Source organism: Pelodiscus sinensis, chromosome 6 (genome assembly GCF_052426305.1).
Source record: "Pelodiscus sinensis isolate ZL-2025 chromosome 6, ASM5242630v1, whole genome shotgun sequence".
NCBI lineage: Eukaryota > Metazoa > Chordata > Testudines > Trionychidae > Pelodiscus > Pelodiscus sinensis.
This window is the reverse complement of record NC_143057.1, coordinates 63,583,944-63,600,244: the sequence shown is the minus strand read 5'-3', so window position 1 is coordinate 63,600,244 and position 16,301 is coordinate 63,583,944.

Genomic DNA, 16,301 nt, shown 5'->3' with positions numbered 1-16,301 from the left:
GCCAGGTGTGTGTGTGTGTGTGTGTATAGTATTCCTGCCAGAGAGGGCTGCCAAGACATGGTGCACTGGAAACAGCCAGCTACTTCAGTATCATGAAAAATCTTGATGTAGGCTAAATAACAGTCTATTAATGCATAGACACCAATCTGCAAAATACAAAGACAAATGGGATCCCTTTTTGGTTGGTTTTGGTTTGTTTTATTGATGCTCAGAGCAGGAAGCCTGGGTAAGCCTCCAATCTGCATGGAGGTTTCCTGGGAAGGAGGAGCAGTGCTACCTTAAAACCGGCAATAAAAGTAACTTAAAATTTCTTACGGGTACTGGCCTATTGCCACCTCAGTCCCTGCCAGCTCTTTACATAGCTCCTTGCTGGCTTTTGCCTCAGCTCTTGCTGGAGATGAGCAGCAGGGCGCACCTGCTTACTTTCACCTCTGCTTAAAACTATTATTTCTGTTTCTCTGACAAGCCAGGCCAGTGTGAGAGACATGTAATCAGCTCATTTTATTACCCAACACATGTTACCTGAGAGGGGAGGGTGGGAAAGACCCTGTTGTAGATTTCTTACGCACAAAGAAAATTCCTGTCACTCTACCCACAGAGAGGGGATGGCGTGTACCTTTTAAGCAACATGGTACATGTTACCATGTTGCTTGAATCACAAAGAGATTAAGAGAGATGCTGAGATGGGTGCCTAGAATCATGCTGCTTTCATAAGGGTGAAAAGATAGACTATGTGTGTGGATGTGGGGCGGGGGAAAGAAAGCGCTGCTACCAGCGGGTTGCAGAAGAAGCAGCTTGGGGAAAACTGTGTTTCTTTTATGCTGGGACAAGAAAGGAACAGGAAAGGCATCATTTCAAGCTGTTCCCGATCACCCAGTTCTGTTTAGTCCCTGGCTGTTTGTGAACTCCCAGAGTTCTGCTCAAACAAATATACCCTGAGTCTGTTGTCTTGAATACAGGGCCTACCATGTTGATTAAGATTTAGACTCTGGAATGAGAATGCAATTCTTTCGTGTTTTCTTATTGTTGATGATGAACAGTACATCAACTGACTGCACTGAAAAGTGAATTTAAAGAGCTAAAAGAAAGAGTTGCCAGCTATATAAAAAGAAAATAACAATTCACAATGGTGAAATATATAAGCAATAAATTAGACTAATTTTGTATCTATAGAGAATACTTTTGTAAATCTACCCAATACAAAGTATTGCATACTAAATCATAGCAAAATTCAATAGCAATGTAATACACCTTAGAACAGCTTTATGACCTGATAGATCAAATGTACATGTCATTGTGAATATAACATTTATTGAAAAATACATCAGGAAATGAACACAGTTAAGCACCAAGTAATCTTAGCTCAAGTTTTTAGACACACACAAATTTTCTGTTCTCTATAAGCATCCTGCTCTAGCAAGAGAATACTATGCAAAGAACTTCATGTGTGAACAGCTGCTGTTACTGCTTCATTCTGAATGAGGAAACAGAACCCTTTTAATAGCCCTTTGGATGCGCTCGCGCTCGCGCTCTCTCTCTCTCTCTCTCTCTCTCTCTGTATTACACAGACATGTAAATAAGCATTCATGTCATGCTAGTCTGGAAAAATGTCAGTATTCTAAGAGCTGATCAAGAAAATGCTCATTGGTTGGTAATTCTAATAACATATATTTTCAGCCACTATTAAACCATTTGATCTTCCTGTAGCAGCTGCCAGTTCTCCTCCACTTGGAGGCGTTTTATTATTTATTAAAAGTGTATCAATATTTACATTTAATTAATACATGACTGAGTGAAGTGCCAGTGATTGGAGCTGAAGACTCAGGGTTTCCAAAAGTACTCAGAGAGGTTTTTTTCTCCCCTCCATCTTTTGGCCTATGGCTCTCAGGTGCATTAGAAAGATGAATTATCTGATGCTTAGGAGGAAGGGAAGAGTGACAGATTCTCAATTCACACATGCCTCTAGCTGGCTGGTTCTTGGGATGGAACTGATGTTGACAATACACTGGATATTTAATCCAGCAAAAGCATTAATGAAGTCTCAGCAGTTCCAGAAAATAACAAAACAATTAGAAGGCTAACATTCTGCTTCAAATCTTCAGAATAGTCCTTGACTGGGAGTTTTGAATATGCAAGCAGGCAGAATGTGAAAAGATCCCTATGGGAGTATGAAAGGACTGTGCCCAAAATGTGATAATGTAACTGTTAAACAAGTGTAGTGGTATTCACATTGTGCAGGTAAAATAAGGATGGGATATTTAAAAGGTTAGCTGTGCAAATTGCATTTGCAATTGAGTGCATAATATATGCTCATATTTATCAGTTATGTACACAAAGTAAGTGTGTACAACTGGCCAGCCACTGTAAATATTTTCAATGTGCCTACAAATCCTATACAGCATCAGGTCCCCATTGTGTTAAATACTATATAAATGCAAAGTAATGGATCGTCCCTGTCCCCTCATCCCTTACAATGTAAACAGGCAAGACAGACATAGAGTTGGAAACAGGGTTGTAGCATACAAGCAGAGTAAACGGAATGATCTTATGGTAACGCTATTTCATAATATTGTTGGGAGGTAAGTTTTATTTTTAATTACTTTGGGTGTGATTTTATTTGACCGGGTCGGTGAAGAGCCTAACTTTAGGCACTCATTTTAAAAAATTGACCTAAACGTTTAATAAGAGTGTGTGTCTGCCTGTTTTTGTGTGAGAATTGTTTTGTGAATTAGTAAATTGAAATGAGTGAGGTTCTACTTTAAAATATATTGCTAATTAGGGATGTTAATGCAGTTAATTATCCATGTAACTGCTGGAAAAAATGCAGCGGTTACATGTTATATGTGGGGTGGCAGTTGGCTCCCCAGGAGCCAATGTGTGCCAGGAGGTGACTTTTAAGCCAGCTCCCCATATGTACAGGGAGCCTGTATGTAATCGTGAATGTTAACCAACGAGCCCTGACTCATTGGTTAATTGTGTGCACGGTTACACTTTCACATCCTTATTGCTAATATGTTTCATCTGCGGATTTAAAATCACGTTGCAAATATTAGTTAATTAATCTTTGAGTCCTTTGTCAGGTTAGTAAATCATTGTATGGGACTGAAAACAGAGTTCCTATTATCCCATTCATATCACTGAAGCTCAAATATTGAATGGAATTCAAGTATTTTTGTGTTCCACACCTTATCTAAAGGTCATAAAAATCAGGATACTGATTCTAGCGGAAGGATTTTATTTTCATTCACTAGCTTTTATGTGAAAAATACAGTTCTTATCTCAATTTCCTATTGATTTTGGATGGAGTACTTCAGAGATTAATAGAATTGCTTATATTGTGGGTATCTGACTGACAAATACTGTGTGAAAAAACCAGTATTAAGTTTGCAAAGCAATTCAACGTTAGGAAATGGCAGAACTAAGATTGTCTGTGAAACTCTAACTTGTTTTTTTTCTGCCTACTCAGACTTTAATTACATGCATTCATTCACAATATAGATGTTGTTTTACCACAGTGAAAGCCCCGAAGTGCAGTTAGCATATTACTGTTTGAAAGGATAGACACTAAACTGCATTTTGGGACTTTCAATGTATTGTAGCAGGGGGACATTAATGTGCAACTAGCAGGTGCCCTGTGGATTCACACGGTGGTTTGCTGTGCAGTAACTCCTGTGTAAATGTGGAATGTTGCTATCAGGTTGAAGATAGTTCAGTCAAAATCCTTGTTTCATTTACGCAAACGAGTACAACCTGAAATGGACACAGGTACAAATAAAAATACAGCAATACATAAGCACTTGTAATTAATGATCTATCATCTGAAGTTCTGGGGCTCTGAATTATGCATACATACTAATGGGGCTGACCGAATTGCCAAGCTCCTGGGCATGGTAAAGGGGGTGTCCCCGAGCTCCTGGAAGGGGCAGAGCCTTGGGTGGAAGTGGTGGGGATGGGCAGCCAGCCCTCGGCACCAGCACCGCTCTCTCCCTACCCCCCAACCACCACCAGCCCGTAACACCACCCTGCTTCCCAGGGGGTATGGTGGTGATTTAAAGAGCCTAGGGCAGTAGCAGTTGGGCCATTTTAAATCATCCTGCCCTTGGGCAGTTACTCCTTTGCAGACCTGCCACAAACATACTCTTAAATGACATTGTCCTAAAAATACAGAATCCTTCTGAATTGTTCTCAGTGCAGGGGACAGAGGCTCTGATGTTTGTGCATTTATAATGTGTGTGAACATAACCAAATGTATGATTGAAAAAACTGGCCAACAAACTTGCATTTTTGATTGATCTCAAGCCTACTTTCAAGATTTTCACTATATTCCCTCCCCTGTTCTGTTCCAGAATTATTTAATGTTGCAGCTTCAATCCATTTATTTCATGTCTTCTAGACTTATCTGGAACATACTAGCTTGGGTTGGGTTTAATATATCTATTATCATGTTCATCCATATTGGTAACAAAAGAGCTATCCTTATACTTACCTATGTTTTTATGTAGAGTATATTGAAAGTGAATTTTTTTCATGAAATAGGAACTCCTAATATTTGGGCATTTATATTAATCTGGAAATGGGAGGAAAAGCTGAAACATCAAAACTTCTTACAGGGTGAAAAGTTACAAAATAATTTTATTCTGAAGTGTTTGAAATATTTAGTTTTAGCTTGATTTGATATTGAATGTCATCTGTCGGCTGCACAGGAGAAGACACAAATTAGTGTCATCCTGACCCAAAACAAAATGGTTGTTTGGTTCAGAAAATAAAGATGGATTTGATGAAATTCAACCCAAAACAAAACATTTCATTTTGATTTTCCTGATAGCACATTTTTACAAAATTGACATTTCCCATGGAAAATTTTGAATTGGTAGAAGCTGTATTTTCTGTCCAAAAAAAAAAAAAAAAAAAAAAAAAAAAATCGGTGGAAGATCCCTGAGCAGTTCTATTTTAAATATAGTCAAATTAGAGAAACAGAAACTAAGTGATAGCAACCAACTATGTATTTAGCATTTAATTTATAATAACATTATTGATCTAGATTTCCCATTTCAGTGTTGTTGTCTGTGGGGATGGGCTCTCCAGAAGAAAAATTTCACAAAAGAGTGTAAAAACGAGGAATTCTGTGGAACCTTAAAGACTAACAGGTTTAAATCTGATAGTCTTAACCGTGCCAAAAGACTCCCTGGCTACGTCTAGACTACATCCCTTTTTCGGAAAAGGGATGTAAATTAGACGTATCACAATTGCTAATGAAGTGGGGATTTAAATCTCCCGCACTTAATTAGCATAAAAATGGCTGCTGCTTTTTTCGTCACGGAGCTTTGTTGGATAAAAGTGGCAGTCTAGATGCTGATCTTTGGAAAAATAACGCCTTTTTTGAAAGATTCCTTATCCCTTATTTCATGAAAGATAAGGGATCTTTCGAAAAGGCTTTAGTTTTCGAAAGATCAGTGTCTAGACTGCCGCTTTTCTCCGACAAAGCTCTGTGCCGAAAAAAAGTGGCAGCCATTTTTATGCTAATGAAGTGCGGGAGATTTAAATCCCCGCTTCATTAGCAATTGCCATACATCTAATTTACATCCCTTTTCCGAAAGAGATGTAGTCTAGACGTAGCCCCTGTATTTTTTTTGCAGATACAGACTAACATGGCTACCCCTCTGAAACAAAAGATTGTGTATTGAGAAACTAGGCTCCTGAAAAATTCTTTTGATTATGCCCCAGATAATTACACCAATTGTCATTTCTAAACTGATATATTAAAAAGCAAGAAATGAATTAGTTATGTACAGTAAATATTCATTCTAATCTTGTGTGTGTGTTTTTATTAAAGGATCATTAAAATGTTTTCGTTTTCACTGCTTCCATGCTCTGGAGAGAAATATAACCATAATTTTTCTAAGTTCATTAAGCTTTAATTTTTCAATTTATGAACATAGCTCTAGAATAATTTATACTAATGTTTCTCCCTTGTGTAGAGGGAAAATGTCTCGTATGTATACTTCACAACAGAGAGTGGTGCCTTACATTCTCAGAGGTCAGTTGCAGGACTAATTCTAGTCTCTCCATATCTATATCTATATCTATATCCATATCTATATCTATATCTATATCTATATCACACACACACACACACACACACCCCAGATGAATAGCAAAAATACTAACAAAAAAAGATGAATTGAAATTTTAAATGACTTCACCTGGGAGATATTTCAGCCCCTTTTATGTTTTGCTTTATGCTGTTGTTCTACTGAAGTAGCTTTACCAGCATAAATGCTTGTTAAAACTGCATTTAAAACTTGAATATTCTACAAAAGTGAATTTTAAATTGCATAAATGATGCAAAATTATTGAAAATTTAGCACAAAGATATGCAATTCACACTGCTAATAATATTTAGTTATGTAAGTCACCCTACCAGGGCACAGAGACTATACAGTGGCACTCACGTACCTGCCTAGCACTAAGGATGTAAAATACAATTTAATTAGTTAACCGGTTTAACGTTAACCCATGATGTGCTGCTCCAGCCAGACTGGGCTCACTGTGGACAGGGGCTTCTCTGGCAGGGCTGGAACACCATGCACTGATGGTGGGCCCCTCCAGGCTGCTCCAGCCCCTGCCAATTAACTATAACTGCCAGTTAACTGGTTAATCACTCACATGCCTACCTAACACAGTGTGGATTTCATTTTTGAGAATTTACAGTGAAGTTTCTTGAACAATCTGCAGTTCAGGAATGATTACCTGACTAAATTAACAAATAATTGTGAATAATAAAAAAATCTAAAAATGGAATAGGACAATTTGCAAGCAAAAGAGGAAACTTGCCAAATTGTGTATTATGAATTTTGCTCTGCTCTACGTGTATGTAGAGCTAGATTTAATAAATCAGCCTTTTTTTTTTCAAGTTTTATTTCATCTACTAATATCTCCTCAATTCTAATTGTAGTTAAATAGCAGGGTGTACCATCTACTAACCAGCAGTGCTGTACCAAGTTTATACCATGCCTCCTCCCAGTAAATAAATACAAAATAAATACAATTCAGTCTCCACTAAGTACTTTTACAATGGACTTTCCTCGCCTTTTCTTAAGCAATCTCATTAGCCAACTCATCCCAGTTTATCTGCATTGCTTCTGAATCCTCTGTAATAATAATTGCTGGATCGCTTAACCTTTCCTGGCCCATGGATGTGCTTAGATAAGTCTTGAATGATTTTAGCTTGCTGAAACTCCTTTCATTAGCAGCCACTGTTACAAGATCTCAAGACAAAAATACCTAGTGTTATTTCTGTGATAGGGAAACTGGCATCCAAAGTCCTCTTGGGACTGTAGCTAAAGAGCACAGTTAGCACCTTCCTTTCCAAGTCATCCTTAAGGGATCATTTGCAGAAAAGATGAAGGGCTCAATCTTGTCTTCAGTCTCTGAGTTTAAATCCTCAGGGTAGCTGCATACTAAGGTTTGAATGTGCCTCTGTAGGACTTTGCAGCTGAGACTTTTCAGTTTCTCACTTGTCAGAAAAGCAAACCTTTCTCCGACTCATCATACTTACTCATCTTACTGCCCAGTGTGTTAATAGTGTGCTTAAGATGGTGTTGAAAGCCTCTCATACAAAAACTTTGTGAGGTTCTGATGACCTTTCGTCCTTTGCAAGTTTGTCTGGCATTACTTTCCTTCTTAAAGATTGTTTCTCTTTTAACTGCCTGGGTATTGTTAATATTTCAGCCTGTAATTCTGACACCAGCCATAATTCTGATAAAGCGGTTTAAAGGCCACCAAGCAAACCATGACGTATTTGAATGTCAAGATCTGGACTGTGCAAGTTTTTGCTCACACTGTTAATTTCTGATAGCAGATTGAAAAGTTCTATTGAAGGGAATATTTCAAAGAAAAGGTACGTCATGTACAAGTTAAAAAGCAAAGGTGAAGTGAATCCAGGGGTTAAGGTTGGCTTGAGGGGAAACAAGGAAGCATGACACATGAAAAGTAATAAGTGCAGCTAGGGACGTTAGTGTTCAGACATTTAAACAACTTATTAGTTAATTCAAATGACTACACACAACTCCACCTCCTTACTGCCTCTGATACAGAGACAGCAAGGTGGGGGAAGTAGGAGCCAATGTCTCTGGGGAACTGGCTCCTGTGGAACCAACTGCCCCCCGCTTCCCCATGGCTTCCTAAAATCACCAGATCCCGCAGAGCCACCTGACCTCCCTCCTCCTGTGCTGTTGCCTCTGATAGAGGCAGCAGGGCAGGGGGCAGACAGGAGCCCAGATTTGTGGGGAGCCAGCTTTTAAGTCAGCTCTCTGTTCATGCTTAAAAGCCAGCTCCCCACAAGAATTAGCTTTGCAAAGCCATCTGCCTGTACCAGAGGCAGCAGTGCAGGTGTGGGGTAGGGAAGGCTGCAGTGGAGCAGTCTCTGTCTGCAGCTGGCCCTGGGAGCTCGGGGCTCACGTGGACAGGGACTGCTGCCACCCTGCACTGCTGCCTCTGTATGAGAGGCAGCAGCACTGAGTGGCAGGGGCTGCCTGGGAGTGAGGTCAAGAGCTGGAGTGCACTGGCTGCTGGCCTTGCCCCTCTACAGTTAGCCATATCTAATTATCTTTTTCTAGCTTCTTTAAAATAACCTCTGTCGTACCATCTCCCTGTTTAGGTGTGAATATCAATGAAGTCTACAAAGCTGTCCCTAACCTTTTCTCCGTCTTTCAAAACCTTGACAAACATTAACACCTGAGACATTTGTTCCATTCAGAAGAGGTCTGGAGTGCAGTCAAACATAATTAAGCAGTATTTTACTTTCCTAAACTTGTCAAAAATAGTTTACACATTTTCTAGCTATTCTACTGATGAATTTATTTTGAATTTGGTTTAACAAGTATGTCATCTCTGAGGCATTAGTTTTTACATTATCACAACACACTATTGTACCATGCAAGTAATGAAAGTAAACCCAAAAAACTACCATTATGATGACTAATTTCTCTTCTAAATCTAGCAAAGCTAAATATTTCTCCCCTGGGTACAGCAAAATATCCAAGAAAGAATGCAAAATATTGCATCACATGTCCTTCTGTATCTGATAACTGAAAAACATATACACATCTGCTGTGCAACCCTTTTCCAAGTATTCTGCAAGTTCATCCAGAGAGTGATGGCCATCTAGTGCTCTTTTGGAATCTTATAGGCATAATCATTTGCAAGAGTAGAAAAAGTTTGCAGATCCAGTTTTACAGTTCACAAAGAAACATGAGAAGTTTGGCTGGAAAATCAAAAAACCATAAGAGAACTAAAAGGCAAGAGTCAAATGGCACATGAATCAAGGTGACTGGTGCAATTCCTCATTAGGAGTTCTGAGACAGAACCACAATTTTAATACTTTCCTTGCTTTCACTTCATGGGCAAAAAGTCTTGTTTTAAACTTACAACGGGATCATTTTCTACCCAAAAAAAAAAAAAAAAAAAAAAAGTCAAAACAATTTGTCACTTGCGGCTGAGTAGTCAGATCTCTGGCATCAAAGTCAAAATTCTACTAAATCACTCTGAGTTCACATCCCTAATCAGGAGCACTTGCAACCAATGAGCAATTTTCTGCTGAAAATGAGAGACTCTGACACCCATCAAGTCAAAGTCAATACTTGTTCCCAAATCAGTGACACTAGAACAGAACAATCTTGACAAACCTTAACTGATGTCCTTACTAGCTAAGGCTAGGTTAGAAATGCAAGTACCAGAAACATCTGTAGAGTGCTCACCAGAAATATGCTCAAACTTTAAATGGGCAAAGATGTTTTGCAGACTGCTTGTGTCACACCCCAATGACCTCCCCACCAAGGGGTCCCCCTGGGGAGACAGGACAGCACTGAATATTGCTAATGCTGTTGCAAACATCGCAGGGCATTTTGGGGAAGGGTCAAAAGTGTGAATGTGGAGTGAATGAAGGATTCCTTTGCAGGTCACGAGAGGCCAAAAAGGAGGGAGATGAAGAGAGCAGCAAACGGATTAACTCCACACTTCTGCTAGGCCCGAAGATAAGACGTTGGCTCCAGCGAGCTCAAGGCCACAGCACACATCTGACTCTCGGCTGCCGGCTAAGAAAGAGGGGGACCTGGAATCCACTGGCCAGCCGTAAGAAAGACAGATTCAACAGAACAACTCTGCAGAGCCAGCCCATAACAAGCAAAACAAGTGAAGGCCAGCACAGAGGGAAGCAAAGGGAACAGCAGAGTCTAGCTGGTGTGTTTTGGGAAAGTGAAGGAGACCACAGAAAGCCAGTTTGGACTGTCGTGAAGAGCAGCAGGACCAGAGGTCGCGGAATGGAACACCCCCAAAGGAGCCCAGGACTAAAAACCCTCCTTAGAGCTGGAGCAATTCAGAGAGATCACAGTGGAGCCTGGACAACCTGTGCGCACAGGACCGAACTCCCGTCCACCCTTCCCCCTTTTCTTCTTTCGTTACACCCAGGCCTGGCCAGCCTTGGGTAGTGAGTATGTAAGTATGAAAGTGGGTTAGGGCTTGGGATGCTAACGCTTTCTTCCTTCCTCTGAGTGACGTGGGAAGCACCCATCACTCGCCGCTGTTATTTTTTTATCGATAAAGCTTTAAAACTTAGACACTTGGTGTGTTCCGTCATCTCCTCCCTTAACAATCCTGTGGCCTCAGCCTGATCACCTGATGCTTCAGGCAGATTGGTAACAAAAATCTGTCACACTTGCACTTTTCTAATTATCTTTTTCATGGGCCTGCTACAGCTTGGATTTTTGAGCAATGCTCTTGTGCTTGTAGATATTCATTGTGGAAATCACAGATGACTATAAGAATTCATCCACCAAGTGCTTCATTAATGAATTCCCAGGTCTAGAATGACTCCATTAGTGGGTGAAAGATTTCTCTCAGAGTTATTAGTTAACAATTATAATAGCCCTGAGAAACTAAGAGCTACTAATGAGACAGAGTTCAATAATGCAGATAAGGTTAATCCAGGTGAAGGGAAAAGTTACAAAGAAGGTTAAGGCTCCACAGTGGAAGAAAGGAGGGAGAAGTTAAAAAGTGAGTGGAGGAGGGGGGGCTGCATTGGGCACAGTTCTACTGGAGCCATTTGAACTGGATTTCTCATGGCACTGCCAACCAGAAATTAGTATCTAGTTGTTTTAGCAAATGCATTCAGCCTAATAATTAATATTTAGCAATTTCCCTCTAATTTTTGACATTATAAAACATTTAACAAAGGAACTGCCATAGCCTCAAACTTTTTATGGCCTTCATGGAGGAATTGAGTTTATCCTGTTTTATGCTGAAATATTCTGATGTAGTACTCTTCAAAGTAAGACAGGAAAAATTAAAAGCATTACCCCACCAGGAGTCCTCTGATGTGCCTAAAAGTGGAGTTTTAATGTATCTGAAAATTGGTTTCTTTTTCCTTTACACAGTGTAAAACTTTTTGGATGTTTTCCTAGAAAATTCTGGTAGCTTGCAGATTCCCTTCTAAAAGAAAGATTTCCTCCTGTAGAAAATACGCTTAGTCCATACCAGAATTTGACTTTTCTTCATAACTCATATTGCTCTTGAAATCTCTTCCTTATAATTAGAAGCGAATAGTAACAGAAGAATTTGAACATTATCCTGTTCATTCTGTCTCTCACTCTCACTACCTGTTACTCTTCTCTTCCATTGAGGTTATATTTGGTATTAGTTCTACAGTTTTGAAATTTGTTTTCATTTAAAATCAAAACTAAACATCACATTTTGACATTTTCTGTGAAACACTATTTTCTGGGGAAAATGGTACGGTTAAATGAAATATTTATTTTCTAAAAAAAAATAAAAATGTTTTATTTTGATGTCAGCTTTTTATTTTATATAATAGACTATACAATAAAATAAAATTCTAAACAAAGTCATTTTGAAGCAAAAAATAATAACATTCCATTCTGGTAAGACCACAGTAGAACATTCTGACCATATCAAAATTATTTCACTTCACATTTTTTGACACAGACATTTTCTGAAGGAACCTTTTTTCATTGGGGAAAAAATGCCAATTAATTTAAATCAAAATTCTCAATGAAAAATTTTCATCATTTATATTATTTTGCTTTTAATGTGGATCAATAAAATTATAAAGCATTAAATACCTGTTTAAATTATATATTTTGTTAATAAACATTACAGTGTTTGCTACAAATGTAGCAATAATATTATTTTCAAATAACAATTAGATAAGGCACCTAATAATATATATATGGATATTAACAGATATTATTAAACAACACGTGAAAATTAATATTTTTAATATCAGTTATAATTCTTAAGTAAATGTGTTAATGAGTCTGTTTAACAAAAACTCTTATGTTCAAATAATTGCTTAGATAAAGAAAGAATGCATTATTTGTTACTGACTATCAATTAATTTGCTCTAGCATAGCATGATAAATCTGTGAAAGGCTATATTAGATATGAGTCCATGAAAAAAATCTACAACTCTTTATAACTCCTCCCCTCCCCCCAATTGTACTGAAGTCCTCCTAGAAACTCAATATATCAAGAGTTTCTGAGGAAGTCAAACCCCCATTTTAGTTCTGAGTGTAATTGCTTTTGTAAATGTTAGCTGCTGTAGATACCAGGTTTTTAATTTACAAGGGGATATATCTATTCAACCATGCACTGTGTCTGACATTGACTTGATACTGATATGATTTATGAGGTGATAACTTTGATTCAATAGCTGGTGCATTTCTAGCAATTCACTAAAAGGTGGCTGATTTGACATACAGTGGTTTCACTTAAAAGTTCACTTAGAAATTCATTCTTTTGGGAAGCTTCCTGTGGATTAGCAGAGATCCTCTATATTTAAAAGTGGAGTGAATTATCATTGGAATTGATAAAAGCTCCAAAACTGGAATAAACTTTTTAAGAGTGATCTTTACATGAAATGTTTGATCTGATAAATGTATCCGATAAATGTATCCAATTCTTAGTACTGTAGGGGGTATGCTATATAATATGACCTCCCTCATGTTTCATATACATTGCATCCAGGGCATGTGCACACCTTACATGTAAAATAATATGAGAGATTTATCAGTAAAGTTGCAAAATTCATACATTAATTTGTACCGTTCTAATTGGACAAGTGACTGTAAAAATAGCAACAATGTGGTTCCATATTTGTGTCACTTATTTCTGCAGCAAATGTGATCAGTTTAGAAATGAAATAATGTTTATTCTTAACTGCCAATTGTGCAAATTCATAAATCAAACTGAAAGTTAGCTTAGATTCCTCCCTCCTCCCCCCACACACACCTTACTTAGCGTCATTGGTAATAAAAGTTTTTTCCAAAGCGAATTAAGCTCTCAATTGCTCCTGGGCAATGAAATACTGTGTTGAGTGATACCTGTGCAAACCCATTGACTTCCCTGGGAGCCATGATATCTAGCTCTGCAGCAACTAATGATTGTATCTGATTCCCTACTGGAAAATACTTACTCAGCTGTTTTAGGGAAGGAGGTGGAGGCTGCAACTGGGCATTTAGATCCTGTAGTGCCCCTGAAGCTAAGGAGAAATTACTGTCGGGGGAGGCTCCTGCAGTATCAATCCAGGTCATTGTTTTCTTTTTATTTGTATTTATATAACAGGCAGACCCACTAGGTTTCAGGGACCAAATCTCTGAAGTCCAAAAGGTGCCATTTATGTAGTCATTCTTCAGAGTGTACAATGATATTAGCTCATGGTTCCAATCTAATCTAAAATTTTTAAGTGAATAAAGTATTCTGTTATTGCTATCCCCCAAAATGACTTGTCAACGGCACCTGTTTTCTTTAAAGCCAACCGATTAAAACAAATCTGAAGTTTCTAAGTGGAGCTGTGTTTGCAATTGGACAATCCAAATATTAACAATAACCCTTTAAATAATCCCAATATTTCTTCCATAATAAATTCTAATGTATTTGTGTCTCATTCCCCAGATGTTTCAAAAATATTATATTGTGATCTAGGATCCTGCATTTAAAGTCTCATGCTATTGGTCCATTTTTAATGAGGTTGGATGAGCAGATATTAAAACTGGACTTTGTATAAAGAACTAACTGTGATTGTGGGGCCAAATTCTGGCCTAAATTACATCAGGGTAAATCCTTGAGTGGAGTTGCTCTCATAAGAACAAATTTAGTGTATCTACCTCTGAGTTATTAACCGTAGTAAAATCAAATATGATGAAGATCTCCTGCAATAGCCCTTATGTTTAACCCTTCTGTGACAAGTATCATTTCAAATATTTATTTCAATGTCGCTATTATTTTCTCTATCAGTTTTGCTACAGAAGCTTTGTGTTTTGAAGACTTTGTTCTGATCTTTCTGAATGAATGGGGATTTAGATAGGTAATTCATCATATGTGCATCAAGAGGCAACTTCATTTTTCCAAATCTAGTTTTCTTTGATAGCGCCAGCCTTGCATACACAGCCATGGTGAAAAGGCTTACTGGTTTTTTTTAATAAATATAGTGCTTGGGAAAAGACTGAAATCTCCAGAGACTGAGGCATTCTGTTTATTCACAGTGCACAGACAACATGTGGTAGACACAGTTCAAACTTCCTTGTACAACTGTATGGCCTCTACATATGTCTGAACAATAACTAAGGGTCTGGCTAAACTAGAGAACTTACAATGGCGCAACTACTTTCTAATGAGCCACTCTAAGCTGACAGGAGAGAGTGTATCTGTCAGATTAATTACTCCAGCCCTCACAAGCAATGGTGGGAAAAGCTCGCCTGCCGGCAAAGTGCTGTCCACACCAGCACTTAGGTCAGTGTACCTTATGTCTCTCAGAAGGATGGCTTTTTTCATACACTTGCAGCATGGAAGTTAGACCGCCATAAGTGGTAGTGTATAGCAGGGGTGGGAAACTTACTGCCATGGGCTGGATCCAGCTCCTAGCTTACATTGATCTGGCCTGTGGCAAATCTCTGTGGTGCAGGGGAAAGCCCCAAGCATGCCCCCCGGCCTCTCTGCCCATGGAGCTGGAGTGCAAGGAAGCCTCTAGCTCACACTGAGGTTTTGGGAGGGGTTGGAGGTTGGCTTCTCACTTGTGTGTGGCCCCTGACTGATTTTTCAGTGGGTCATTGACAGAAAAAAGGTTCCACACCCCTGCCTGAGAGCAATGTTTCTCAAAGTGGATCATGGACCCACTCTGAGAGAGCTGCTCTCTGGCTGCTCCCATTTGTTTATTTATGGGCTCTGCAGCCACGGAGCTTTGCAGCTCCAATTGGCTGTGGTTCGCTCTTTCCAGCCAAGGGGAGCTGCGGGAAGCCACATGGACTGGGCTCTTCTTCCTGATGCTTCCCTTGGATGCAAATGGTGAACTGCAGCCAATGGGAGCCGCGAGGCTCTCTGGCTTCTGAGCCGGTAAATAAACAAACAGAAGAGGCCAGATAGCAGCTTTCTCAGAGTAGGTCAGTGGACCACTTTGAGGAACACTGCCTTGGAGTGACAGTTTCTAGATGTCAAGGAGCAGTTCAGTCTGTGTGTGCTCATTATATTCTTGGGCTCTTTGCTGAGAGTATGAGAGAGGATATCATTTGTCATAGTGCATTTTTGTGTGGTGGAGTGACTTGGTTGCTTGGAAATGGACTGAAACAATCAAACCCATATCAGGTAGGCTACTGAACAGTAATCGGCTGGTTGGTTTATGGATACCTTAGTATTGCACTGAATTTGACCCCCTGAAACAGTCAGGCTGTGCATCCAGTTCCCCAACTCATCTATCTTCTGTTGTATTGGGGAGGTTGGATATGGTAGTAATTAAGGTGTGAAGGGAGTGGAATTAGCACTGTGACTTAAACAGGTTGGACAGCTGCAAGAGAGTTGGGGGAGGCAGGTATATTAGCCCTAAAATGATGAAGACCTTTTTCCCTGTAAGCTGAGAAGGGATTACTTAGGTCACCTAGGGACATCTAAGTCCAATTAAGTCAGTGGTGCAGCCCATGGGGGTTCCACCTGTGGCCCCATGGCACCCCTGTCTGTCCCTCCTCCCTCACATGCTTCTTGTACACTGGGGCACCAGTATCCCGCACTTCCTATATCTTCACCCCTCCCGTCCTTCCCTTCCTTTGCTCCCTCCTAGTGCTGGAATGCCACAAACAGATGATTTGCAGCATTCCAGCTCTGGGAGGGAGGAGAAGGAGCAGGGATGGAGCATGAATAAAGTGGTTTGCATGCTCTGAAAGTATGGGGAGGGTGGGGGTAGCAGGTAAGTGTGGGGCTTGGTGGTCCAGTGTGTGAGAAGCACATGGTGGAAAAGA